At 33.6% G+C, this 13,890-nt stretch overlaps 1 protein-coding gene across 9 annotated transcripts in view; it reads left to right on the top strand.

Moving 5' to 3' along the window:
- LOC132713318 (uncharacterized) overlaps window positions 1-13,890 on the top strand; it is a 190,645-nt gene that overhangs the window by 123,962 nt on the left and 52,793 nt on the right. The window contains exon 1 of one of the 9 annotated variants that reach the window (XM_060695857.1): window positions 3,961-4,053. The exons of the other annotated variants lie outside the window; for them this stretch is intronic. The gene's annotated coding sequence lies outside the window, so the exon portion shown is untranslated. Of the gene's footprint in view, window positions 1-3,960; window positions 4,054-13,890 lie in introns of those variants that run through there. 9 annotated transcript variants of the gene reach the window in all.

The following is a 13,890-nucleotide window of genomic DNA, read 5'->3' as shown; positions in this document are numbered from 1 at the left end:
CTCTCCTACAGAACTAAATAAGGGCATATAACTTCTTAAAATTTTACTTTCTGATTTTTGATCTTTAAACATGGTGTATTGATTTTTCATAACCAGTAGATGACCCCTATTAATTTTGGGGTCAAAGGTCAAGGTTACATTGACCTTGAAGGTAAAACATTTTCAAAATCAATTACTTAAGAACTTTTAGGCTTAGAAACTTCGAACGTGGTATGATGATTGTTCATGACCAGAAGATGAGCCCTATTAATTTTTGGGTCAAGGTCACTTTGACCTTGTAGGTAAAAATTGTTTCTGATCAATAACTAAAAAACTTTTAAGCATAGGAACTTCAAATTTAGTATGATGATTGTTCATGACCAGTAGATAACCCCTATTCTTTTTGGGACCAAAGGTCAAGGTCACATTGACCTTGTAGGTAAAAACGGTTTCCGATCAATAACTTAAGACCTTTTAGGCCAAGGAACTTCAAACTTGGTATGATGATTGTTCATGACCAGTATATGATTCCGATTGATTTTACAGTCAAGTGGTCAAGGTCACATTGATATTATAGGTAAAATCGTTTTCTGATCAATCAATAACTTAAGAACAATAGGCATAGGAACTCAAACCAGATATGATGATAGTTCATGACCAGTGGATGACCCTGTTGATTTTGGCGTCAAGGGGTCAAAGGTCAAGGTCATATTTACTAGTAGGTAAAAACGGTTTAAAAAACTGATTAATAACTAAAAAACGCTTATGCCTAGAAACTGATGATTGCTCACGACTAGTTGATTGAGGCTTATTGATTTTGTGTGGTCAATTGTAGGTCAAAACTTTCCGATCAATAACCTGACAACCTCATTGGCTGTTAGCCCTCAAACTTCATATCTGCATTGTACTTTGCTAGTAGATGACCCCTATTGTTTTTTGGGTCAAGGGGTCAAGGTCATATTGACCTTGTAGGTAAAAATTGTGTCCGAAATCAATAACTTGACAAGCCATAGGCTGTTGACCCTCAAACTTTGTAGGTGCATTGGTTCTTGGCAAGTAGATGACCGCTACTAGCGATTTTGTGGTCATTGCTATAATGTCATATTGACCTTGTAGCTAAAAACGATTTCTGATCAAATAACTTGACAAAACCATGGGCCTTTAGTCCTCAAACTTCGTACATGGATTGTTCTTGGCGAATATATATGACCCTTTTACTTTGGAGTCAAAGGTCAAGGTTACCTTATCCTGGTATGTCAAGACGGTTTCCTATTAATAACTGGACAACCGATTGACTTTAACATTCAAACTTCAGATGCATCGCTTATAGTCAAGAAGATGACCACAATGGTATTTTTGGGGTCAAGGGGACAGAGGTCAAGATCACATTTTGACAAGATCAACATTATAAGTAAAAACGTTTACTGATCAATATTTCAACAACTCATTGGTTGAAGTTTGTAAACTCCCGAAGACAGCGAAAAACATCCATTCCTTTTTTATGTGACCTAAATTTTGTTCGGTGCGCCAAAAGTAAAGCAAAATTTTTATTCTATAAGTCGCTTATAATTGCAAAACTGTATCTAGAGTTGCCATGCAACACAGCAGATCATCCATGAACTCTCATAGAGACGACTCGTCTGTGAAGCTTCTGTCGGAAATAGGTAGGCTTATTGATGAGTCATTGACCGAGAATACCAGCAACATTATATAACACAGCAATTTCTTTCTTCTCAAAGTTTTTTATGGCAGGCTGATCATTGTTGTTGCCACTTAAATGTGAAACAAATAACAGAATATATAATTATAGCCTTAATTCATGTCTTTGCAACGATGCGCTTGTGTGCTTGTAAGATAATAATTACCTACATTTCCTCTATATGTTAAATCACTAAATTAATGACATGGTTTCTAATAAGAAAACTTATAAGTATATGTGAAACGTTTGAATGAAGGCTCAAGACAACAGTTGCCACTAAATGTGAAACAAACAATATAATATATATTAATATATTTTAATGCATTTCTTTGCAACGATATGCGTGTTAAAACAATAATTTAGCTACCAACCCTCTATATGTTAAATCACTTAAATCAATTCATATGAAACATTGCTAATTTTGAGTCTTATAGGAGTCGATTGCCTTTTGACAGTTGAGGCATCAAAATTGCAGCTGCCTTTTCATCCCTGCATGATCGTAAGAAGGCGACCAATTGGGTTCGCATGACCAGAGTATCTGCATCTCTTAGCTCCAACAGGTGAGGTTGTTTTGATCCCGGTTTTCTTTAAGTTTGTAAACTCCCGAGGTAAGCACAAATCATATTTTCAGTTTGGCGCCATATGACCTAAGTTGTGTCGTTGTGCTGTAAGGCCAAACAAAAACAACAACAAAATATGTTAGCACAAATTCAGCTCAATTTCTGATTCTATAAGTCACTTATAATAGGCAAGACTGTATCGAGAGTTACCATGAAACACAGCAGAAACATCCATGCATTCTCATAGAGACTCGTCTGTGAACCTTCAGTCGAAATAGATAGGCTTATTGAATGAGTCATTGACCAAAAAATACCAGCAACATTATATAACACAGCAATTTCTTTTTTCTTCTCAAAGTTTTTTATGGCAGGCTGATCATTGTTGTTGCCACTAAATTTGTAACAAATAACAGAATATATAATTATAGCCTTAATTTATGCCTTTGCAACGAAATGCTTGTAAGACAATCATTAGCTGCATATCCGCTATTAATATATGTAAAATCACAAAATCAATGACATGAAGCCTTGCTAATTAGAAAACTTATAAGTAAAGGTGAAACGTTTGAATGAAGACTCAAGACGAGCCCGGGGTTTCTAAGAATACACGTCATTCTAAAAAACAGACAACTTTTTGAAAATAAATTTCAGCTTTACAAAGTGTTTGTCTCTCTCAGTACAAGAACATGTTATTTGAAGCTGCTTTTTCGCATGCAACACATTACAGTTTCTTAGAAAAAGCTAAATGTCACCAGCTAGGCTAATTCCTAACAAAACAATAGAGATTTTCATGCGTACTAGCAAATACTTTTTGTGGTCCTTTTCTCGATATCAGAATAAAATATATAAGATACCATTGCACTTATCTAACTAGTATTATTTACATAGACCAGACCTTCGGAAGTTTTCCATAAAAATAACATGTGATAACAGCATCATATAACATAACAGCAGGTAAATTAACAGTTATTTAATAAAGTATGGTGCAAATGAAAACGGTTCCAGTATTTATCGCTCAACGGAAAAAGAATGCGGTGTTTAAATTCAGTGTTGTACGGTGCTCCAATATTCGAGTCAATAGGCCTTTTTTTCAACATAAATATTCCCTAAAATTTACAATACAAACACACAATTTTGTATGGAACTTGAATTTATGACTAACCATAATGTATACACAAGCTCGTAGGGTCATAAAACAAATACATTGTTTGTTTTAGCACATTGTTTTTGTGACAAGTACGAGTCATGTTGAGGTAGACACGATCTTTTGTAAACACTATTTCTTCGAAGTATGTAATTTTTGTGAATTGACTTTGTGTTGTGCTAGATTAACGATAAATTGTTTCAAAAATTCGATGGAGTACTTAAACAATTGAAAAAATTTTGCAATGTCCAGCAGTAAGATATTTTTGTAAGCTATTACCTGCAATTTGGTTATCCGCCATTAATATTTTGTCCAGAAATATACGATGTCTCGGTCAGAAGTATGATATTTTGACGTTGCGCGCCGAAAAGTTGTGGTAAACGCCCTATCCCGTGAATCAGATGATAAAAAAAATGAAAAAAAATGATATATACCTGCTATTATTTTCTCATAATAAAGAAAAGGCACAATATTGCCTCAAATAATCATTCGCAAAGAGTCTCTTAACCTTTTTTCTAAATAAAGTGTAGGGAAATATTTAGTGTTGTGAAATCTTTCGATAATTTAGTAGTGTTCGTTTACAATACGCATGCGCTGTAAAATTGGAGTAAATCAATATGGCGGAAAAAATAGCCCCGGATAATATTTTCTCAAAATTTGAAGAAATTGCGGTAAGTATCTTGAAACGTTTGTGACTAATAAGTAAATTATTTTTTACTTAAATGAAATGTTAACATAACAAGTTCAAAAACAATTAACTAGCTTAGGTAAATTACCAATGTTTTATCAATTGAAAACGAAAGTTGGATTTTGGGGAATTTCCGCGTGAGGCTAATAATCAGATAATCTTAAATATCAACACACATTAATTAAACTTTTTAGTTTATTAAGCTCTTCCTTAAATGAATTTATAATATTGATTAATAATTGCAACAGCTAGTCCTATTGTATGGGGTATGATTAATATGAAAAAGGCAAAGCCTCAAAGCGAGCTCGATGTAGCCTCGAGTGCCCATGTTTCGGTGATATAAGAACAGAATTGAGAATAAATCCAATTTAAAGAATGAAAAAACCTGTTTTAGCATTTGCCAAATAAAAACAAATACTTTACCTTCAAAATGCCTTGGTTTTTATTAAAATAGCATAAGTAGTTCATGAATTATTTCAAAACTTTGACCACCTTCCAAAAATTCTTCTGTAAAAGCATGGTGCCCTGATTCCGGTGACGTCATACACATGCTAATCAAGGGGGGTAACTCCGAATAAAACAACAATTAGGCCACTCACATTTTTATGTTGGGTTCTACAGGTACATATGTTTTATACATAGTAATTCCAATTCAAAACATAAATTTTTCACAATTTTAATCAGTTATCATTTTATGGAACATATTCTCAAGGAATTAAATTGTCAATTTAGTTTATTTACATCTTGTAATCAAGTCACAAATATGCTAGGATGCATGCAAATTCACTCTTCCTCCTTGCAACATGGGCAAACAAAGTGATCTCCACGCCTTAAGACTCTTTCAGAAGTACAATAAATCAAATGCACCCAGTGGCCACAAGAATCACACTGCCCCCATGTTGTAAACTTTACAAAATTGCAGTTCAACAGTTCAACTGGGGTAAATTTTTTGCATTTACAACAAAGTTCAGACTCATCAATTTCAATTTCACTGTCAGTATCTGACACATTTTCTACAAGATTTATACATGATGGCCCAGGTTGTGGTGATGGTGGGGTCTTCTTTTGCTGTTTACTCTGCTTAACCTTAGATTTTGACTTGTTAGATTTTCCTTGTTTTTGAACATGCTCAGTCATTTGTTTCAGTACAGACTCATTGATTTCCTTACCTGCAACAATTTTACTCATGGTATTTCTTGGTTTTGTTTTGTTTTCATTTTTTACCCTTTTAAGACTAGCCTCTTTCTGGTGCAAGAAATTTACAATGTCCTGAGACATTTCATTTAATTCTGACTGGACCCCACCTATCACTGTTGCCTGGCTATCATCACTGACATCAGTGTCAGAAGAACATGATCTGAACACCTCTGCAGGTAGAAGTTTCTCCTGTGCGATGGCCAAGGGATTAAACGGGTAAATGCCTGCACGGCGGAATGCAGCCTGGACATTTTTTGGGGTAAGAGCAGCTAGATAGGATGAACAAGATACTTGGCAAATATTGTATCTGGTAATTACTGATGAAACTTCCCTAATGAGCTTGTGACATTTTATATCATATATTTTCTGAAAGGGGCCAAAACATCCTACATCCATGGGCTGAAGAATGTGGCTACAATGGGGTGGCAATATGAAAATAACAATTCCTAATTTATGTGCCCATTCAGAGAGACCTACAGACACATGAGACTTATGCCCATCTAGGATCACAAGGATTTTCTTATCATTGCGTCCAGGAACAAATTTTTAGAAAGTGATGTTCTAAATAGTATCTAAAAATGCTGCATTAGACAGCCGGTTTCACTAACTGTTCCATCAGCACCTGAAATGTAAAAATAGTTTGATTTAACTATGCCAATATAATATATTTACTGTGAAAAAAGTCTACAAATATGCTAAAAATATCAGTATTAAGATATTTGTTAAATTAGTTAACTTTTTTTTAAAATTAAATAATTAACCTGGCGATGCTCCAATCATAAGCTCAGACCTCATGCGTTGTCCTGGAAAAACAAGATAAGGGGGATAGCTTGTCCAGCTGCACTTCCAGCACCAATCAAAGTTACCATCTGTCCCTTGCCAGAGGTAACAGCAGAGGGGATGTAATCAGAACTTGCCACTACATTAGGAGGCTTATGTTCAACTTTGACCGCCTTTTCATCAATGTTGAAAATCAAATGGGGTTCAATGTTGTGGTTTGCAATTGTTTCTTTTAAATTGATGAAGTACTTCATCACTGTATCACGTGATGCCATTTTTGCACGGGCGTGTTCTAGACCCTAGAATGGAGAATAATAATATGTTTAAGAATAACAATTGATTGAATACAAATTATGAAATAATACATTAAAAAGCATATTATGATATAGGTCTACTAGTTGTAGTAGTCTGTATTTGAATATATTTAATTATTAGATGTGAATTATTTCAATATAAAACAAAAAAATACCTACTTTTGGTTTAACAACCTTTAATTCTGGCCACCTCTTTAAAAACCCTCTCATCCATTTCATCGTGAGTGGTCTATCCTGAGTTCGGCGACCTAACTGGACAGGCATAATCAGTGGCAATGTCAACACACTCTTGTCTTGTGTACCCATGGCCATATCCTGCCATAGTTTTTGAAAATGGCTGACAAGATTAGCCTCTTCATACTCGTCAAACAAGGGTTGTCCACTCAGCAGACAGAGTATCAATATGAACTAACCCTAAAGTTCTGTCCCTAAGGGTACTCTCTGGGACACCATAGAGTTTTTTGAAGCTTTTCTAACTGATGTGCCATGCTCCTTTATATGCATATAGGCATTTGTCAATGCTGTAGGGGAGTAAAGCCTGTTTTTACGGCGAATTTTCTTTGGATTTTGCTGAAAAGCAATTTTGAGATAAAACAAATGATAAAAAATCACATAAGAAATAGGTCTGAAAACCACTCATGAAAAATGTGCTTAGCCCTAACTTACCGAAAATTGCACGATGGGAAAATGTCAATGGAGGTTTGTTTACAAACATGAATCAGCTGTCAAATTTTCAAATGATGTTTTTGCAGCAAAAATAGGCAGATTTTGAAAGCAATGAATTGGAAATAGTAAAAAATACAAATTTTACATCAAACTGAAATGTCATGACCTGTTTTACCTGCTTTGATCGCATTTTGAGTTGATTTTCTATTTGCTGTTTGCGTTCTGCAATACACAAAATTTTATCGAGCACTTGACGTATGACGTCATCGCTTTCGCGCGAGATAGGAAGTAAACAAAAATCACCGGAACCAGGACTCCCACGGAATAAGGGCACTCGAGGCTACTTTTTACTAGTCCAATAGATTAGACGTTACAGGCTTGTTATAGTTTTATGTTGGTCAAGCCTGACGTCTAATAGTTATTGCTCATAAACGCGTAGCATTTTGAAAAATTAAAAAAATGTCTGTTGACTTGCCTTTCAAGCTTTATTCAAAAGCTTATATTCTGTTCTTTCAATTGCATGGTCTATCATTAACAAAAACTTTCAAACAATGTACTTATTAATTAAAAATAAAATATAAATGTCAGTCTATTTTGCTCATCGGCCATACTGGTTAAGTAAGGCGTTTTACAGATTGATTCCAATTTTTTGAACGGAAAAATATATTCGAACACACTGACGGTGCATGGGAAATTATTTCGTTGAAAAAATATTCCGTTAGAAACTTCTGGACTCGTTTAAACGCTTGCATTTGAATTAGCCAATCAGATTTCGCGCACTGTATGGCGGCCATTTGTATATCGGCTGTACAAGGAATTTAATTAAATGAGAGGATTTAATCATGACTTTTCGGATGTGACAGTTCAATAATTTTATTAAAAGGTATTCATTTTTTAGTTTTGTTCGTAAATAGGTCTAAATTAATGTAAATACACGCTGTTTTAATTGTTTAAATTCATTAGATCTAAATCGATGTCTAATGTCATTTTTTTTGCTACACGATTTTGCAAAGATCTGTTAAGACCTAACGTAACATGGAAAATGAAAAATGTAAAATATCAGATTAATGAATGATAAATATGAAATAGGTTACGTATAGGTCTTATAATTAGGACTATACTTTTTACGTGAAATAGTATGAGATAATCGCTCATTTTTATTTCAAATGCAGTGACAAGTGCGTGTGACGTCACACGTACTGTGTTAAATATGGCTCCGCCCCTGTCGTGAAATGAATAACGAGTTTTGAAAACGTTGATAAAACTTTGTTTATTTTATTTCACTCTATAATTTTTCAAGCGAAATAAAGATTATTTAAAGTGAAATAAATGTGAAACTTAAAACATTTGCGACATTAAAATAGTGTCCTTGATTTGTTTGTTTTGCACGTGCTGTTTGGCGCTACATTGTGACGTCAGGTAAACAATACTTTAAACGTCTGTACAGCGTTAACGACTGAATAAAAGATATTGGTGTTCGGATTCATTTTCTTTGTTAGACCATTTTCTTTCATTCAAGATAGTTTTCACCACAAAATTCGACAAAAAAATTGTTTTTATTTATCAGATTTCAAACAAAATGGCGCCTTGGATTTTCATTTTTTATACACAGCTTCCGTTATTCTGGTTCCCTGTCCAATTATGGTTCCCATAGGCGTACGCGGGTGACCAGTCTACACATCCGTTTTCAGTCAGAATTCCTCAGTTATTATCGCTATCTTTAAATTCGAAAGGTTGCGATGTGTCCAATTCGGTACTTTGGACGAAAGTTTTCAAAACCATCACTTAGCAGGTACTCGCGTTACCGTAAAGCTCGCTTTGCGAGCAGGCCCTTCGGGCCAGCTCGTCGAGCTCGCTATTAAAATGTGTGTGTACCGAAAACGAAAGTAGAAAATGGCAAATTATCTCCCCTTTGTTTATACATTTTATTGAAAAATATAAGCAAATAATAATAAGAAAATAAAGGGGAAATATACCCCTCTTAATAAAAACATATCAAATCAAATCAAACTTTATTGAGTTATAGACCACCGGCCCATACACATATAAAGATTTATAATACAAAATATACATCTGTGGATGCTACATATCGGACATTGTAAAGACATAATAGAAATATATAGAACAAAATGTCAACAATTATCGTAGAAATAGAATTAGTACTAATTATCTAAACATAGATATATGAATAATCATGTTCTTTAAGCGCTACATTTATCAAAGAAAAGTATAATTACTAATTATAAATGCGATAAATGTGGTGAGTCGTTGGAACAAATCTTCGGGTCTCTCTGTAGGATTATATCGGATAGAATCAAAGTCAATAAAATGGCCACCAGTAATTTGGAAACCATAGTGGAGGCGGATTGTTTGCCAAATATCACCAATGGAGGTAGAGTTTTTAACAATAGTGTTTCTGGATATTACTGGACAAAAATTTGCTATCTGTCCTAACATCAATTCAAGAATGTTGACCTTTTGCTCACGGGTTTTCCTGTCAGCTTCGGCTACATCCTCACCGTCGTTCACAAAGCCTCTGTGAGGTGCAGTTTTGGTCTTTTTCTGCCATTTAAGCCCAGCCACGAGAAAGGGAGCAAAGTTCTTGTCTAAAGAAAGGCTGTAGATTAAGTTTTGTCTCCAGTTTTCAAATGAGTTTACAGTTTCATGTTTGGTAAGGCACCATTGTTTTGGCGCGCGGGTAGAATTTGCCATTGTCAATGTTTTTGTTTAATACACTTGCGTTCACGGTAATAATTCTATTACGAGATGATGTACACAGGTCTTTATCAAGCGTGGGACGTAAATTCGCTGCCACCACGCCAGTAAAATGGATATAGATCAACACACAAGAGTATAATCAAATACGTGATTTAATATGAACAAATGGCGTAGAACAGAGAAAGGGAGAGAAATACATAATTTAGTCCGAAACAGGCAAAGTTCCGAATTTATACACAGTCTGGCGTAAACATAGACAAGAATTGATCACGTTCTCTAAGCGCTATGTATAGAAAAGTTGCTAATTTCTTAATTGTATCAATATCTAGAGTTGACATCAGATTATAATATTTTATATATGAAGGATATTTCCAGAAATAATCACTGATGTAGGTATGTCACATATAATAACAACTTGATTCAAATATTAGGCCAGCAGGGCATTTTTTGTCAAAATTGTAAAGGGGCCTGGACCGTTTATTTTGTGATAAAAAGAACGATATTAGAAAAAGAACAAAAAAACAACAACATATAACCAGGTATGACTTAATACCGGATATGACTCATATCCGCAGATATGACTTTTAATACCAGATATGATTTATATTTTAAATAAAGTGGTATCAAGAAAAACAATCAGAACTTTATAAAATATAAGTCATATTAATTTTGGTATCTTCAATCCTTTCTTTAGAATATGCAACGTATATAAGTTCCGCCAAGGATATGACATTTAGAACATGCAACAAATATAACTTGTTACTTTTTCATTTACGGGCATAATTTAACGATTTTTTGCATGTATTATTATTTTAACTTTTTAAATTATGTGACAAAAAAAATACCAACAAATAAATAAAAAAATTAAAGAAACAAGAAAACTTCAAATCATATAAATTTGATATCTTCAATCCGCCACGGATATGACTTTTATACAAAGCCTGCAATATATGTAACTTACAGTACTGGACACGCGAAACCCGCAAAAGTCGCGTTATGTCGTGAGTGTAGTCTATGTCGTGACGGGACATTATGCGGTACAACATTGCCGCTTGCAAGTTCGACAAATTTCATGACGGTTCACGAAAAATCGCCGCGATGTATCGCAGTAATTTACGGCCAATCTACAGCAATATTTGTATTAGAAAGTACTACTTGGTCCTGCCCGGGGGGTCTTTAATTTTCACTAGATACATATAGTAAAAACTTAGAAAAAAATCTTGTAAATGTCATGTATATTTTTTAATATTTAGCAATTGAACATGTACAGTGTACAGCGTATACATTTTGTATTCGAAAACAAAGCAATCAGGTGCTGGATGAAAATTAGTTAACAATAAAACGAGATTAAAATTACAAAATGTAATTGGAACTACATCAAAGAACGCACGATAACAAATTGTCCAATTGTTACTTTGATAATAATACAAATGTAATTAAAATCCGTTGTTAACTTTCGCACATATTCTATTTTTAGAACAATATTACATCTAATACCGTAAAATTCCTAATAAACGCCCCTCCCCTAATAAAGGCCCCTCAGGCTTTTTGATAAGGAAAACAATCTTCTCATCAGTGCTGAACTCATAATTAAAGCCATCATTTTATTCAAATCATTCAGAATCCATTTAAATTTATAGTAAACACAAATATGTATAATATTAACTTTCAAACCTTAACACTTTTTAATGATATTACCAACACTTGCTAAATGTATTTACAGTGATTTTTACAGTGATTTTTGGATTAAGGAAAAACTGTGTTGTAATAATAGCCCCCCTTTTGGAAAATGTTTAGCCCCCGGGGGCGTTTAATAGGAATTTAAGGGTACGCTAATTTTAATTGTTGAAAATTGTAAATGTTTTATAACTTAAATTGAGACTTTCTTTACTTTCAATTTCACGAGTAAAAAATGCCAGGTGCTTGAGATGAGTAGGTGATGAGTAGCAAGATGCAAGTTGATTGGTCGACAATAAAATAATTTAATTACAAAATATTACAAGATTTTCTTATACACACTTCCATTAGCCTCTACTTATTAATTTTCATAAACATGTATATATTAAAATAACAATGGTTTTCAATCATAGAGTCAAAATACATCAAGTAACAGATTATTTCCTGCTGAATCACTGCTAAATCACTTTTCGGCAAAATGCGCCTTTGCGAGTTAATTCGTCTGAGAATTGCCCAAGTTAGCCTCGCGAAATTTATCTGCAGCTGTTACTAGTAACAATTGAGGTCTACGCGAATTGATGCAGTTGCGTGTCCCAGTACTCGTAAACAGTCAATTCGGTATCTCTTTCTGCTAACGGATATACTTTATTTAAATTAGAACAGGCACAAATAATACAGTAACATTTTTATTACAGTAATCAAATTTAACCATTTTTGGCATGTAATTTCATTTTATTATTATAAAATGCGGTATGTCTTAATACCGGAGATGACTCATATCCTCAGATATGACTTTATAAATATGACTTATATTTTACAAAGTAATTATTTTTTTATTATATTTTCTTGAACGAAGTTTTATAATAATAAAATTATTTTACATGCAAAATATTGTTAAATTTGGTCAATAAATAAAAAAGTTATAAGTTATATTCGAATTACGTTCTATAAAAGTCATATCCGTAGCGGACAGAAGATACCGAATATGACTTATATTTTATAAATTGATTATTTTTTTATTAACTTTTCTTGAAACAGTGTTTTATAATAATAAAATGATTTTATATTCAATATATCGTTTAATTTGGTTCATAAATAAAAAAGTATTTACATAAATAACCACAAACTAGGGAAGGGATTTTCTGTGTGTCAAACGCAGTTACAATGTACTGCATGTGCGGCGGAAATAACTTATTTATAGAACATAGCAAATGGAGGATGGAAACTAGATAAAAAATAAATGTTTGTTCAATTAATGAATATTTGTTAAATCGTTTTATATGGTCACACCTTTACAATTGATTTCAATTTTTTTTAAATATCAGGTATTGAATGCCAACACAGGTGCTTGAAGCAAACTTTTTTATGTTCTATATGGGCTATATACTAGGTATATATACTATAATCTTAATATACATATATATATATATATATGCCGATTATGTAAAATATTTTATAAAGTGACAAGCACCTGTGATGCCAAATGTTTTCAAACATTTTTTTTCCAAAATGAAAATGAAAATTACACCAAATTACCTCCCTGTGTCTCTAACAAATACTGCTGAATTTCTTTGTAATCTCGCACGTCTGCTAAGTGGGTGTTAAGACCCCTCAATTCAGATTTTTAAAAAGGGAAAGCGCCAAGAAAATTTGTGTCAGTGTTTCTTTGTATTAATTAAATTATGATTATAAAATGTTAAACTATAATAATTATTCAGGTTGTAAACACTATAATTTGCTTATTAAACCCCGGTATATTTTGAACGGCAAGGACGGGATTTAACCTAATCCGTAACCTCATAATTGCAACAACAACACTAAAATTAGAATGGAAAATGCTTTAAACTTTATAGTTACTAGTCATTAGTTGTCTTTTATAGTTATTTGATAAAAGAAATAAACAAATTGTTCAGTTTTCATAGTTTATTTATCTATAATCCTGATCGATGACACCACTAGTTTTTTGTCTTTTTTTGGAACACATATGAGCCGCGTCACGACAAAACCAACATAGTGCGTTTGCGACCAGCATGGATCCAGACCAGCCTGTGCATCCGTGCAATCTAATTAGGATCCATGCTGTTCGCTATCAGTTTCTCTACTTGTAATATGGTTGGTAAGCGAACAGCATGGATCCTGATCAGACTGCGCGGATGCGCAGGCTGGTCTGGATCCATGCTGGTCGCAAACCCATTATGTTGGTTTTGTCATGGCACGGCTCATATCATATTTACCCAGTATTTTTGACTTTGAATTGCAATCCAAGACCATAATTACTTATTTATATAAAATTTAACATAATCTTTTTGTTTGATTTGTTTAGATATTGATAGAGTATCAGGATGGCACATCAACTTCAGTTAGAGAAGGAAAAATACAGACAGTGGGTAAAGGCTGGTTTAGGACTTGGATATTTAAAGGAGGACTGGTACCATTCTGTAATGACATAGCTGACCAACAACATAAGG

This window comes from Ruditapes philippinarum, unplaced genomic scaffold, assembly GCF_026571515.1.
Source record: "Ruditapes philippinarum isolate M1 unplaced genomic scaffold, ASM2657151v2 ctg1360_1_1_1_1, whole genome shotgun sequence".
Taxonomy (NCBI): Eukaryota; Metazoa; Mollusca; class Bivalvia; order Venerida; family Veneridae; genus Ruditapes; species Ruditapes philippinarum.
Note: the sequence above shows the minus strand (reverse complement) of the source record. Positions and strands in the feature narration are given on the sequence as shown.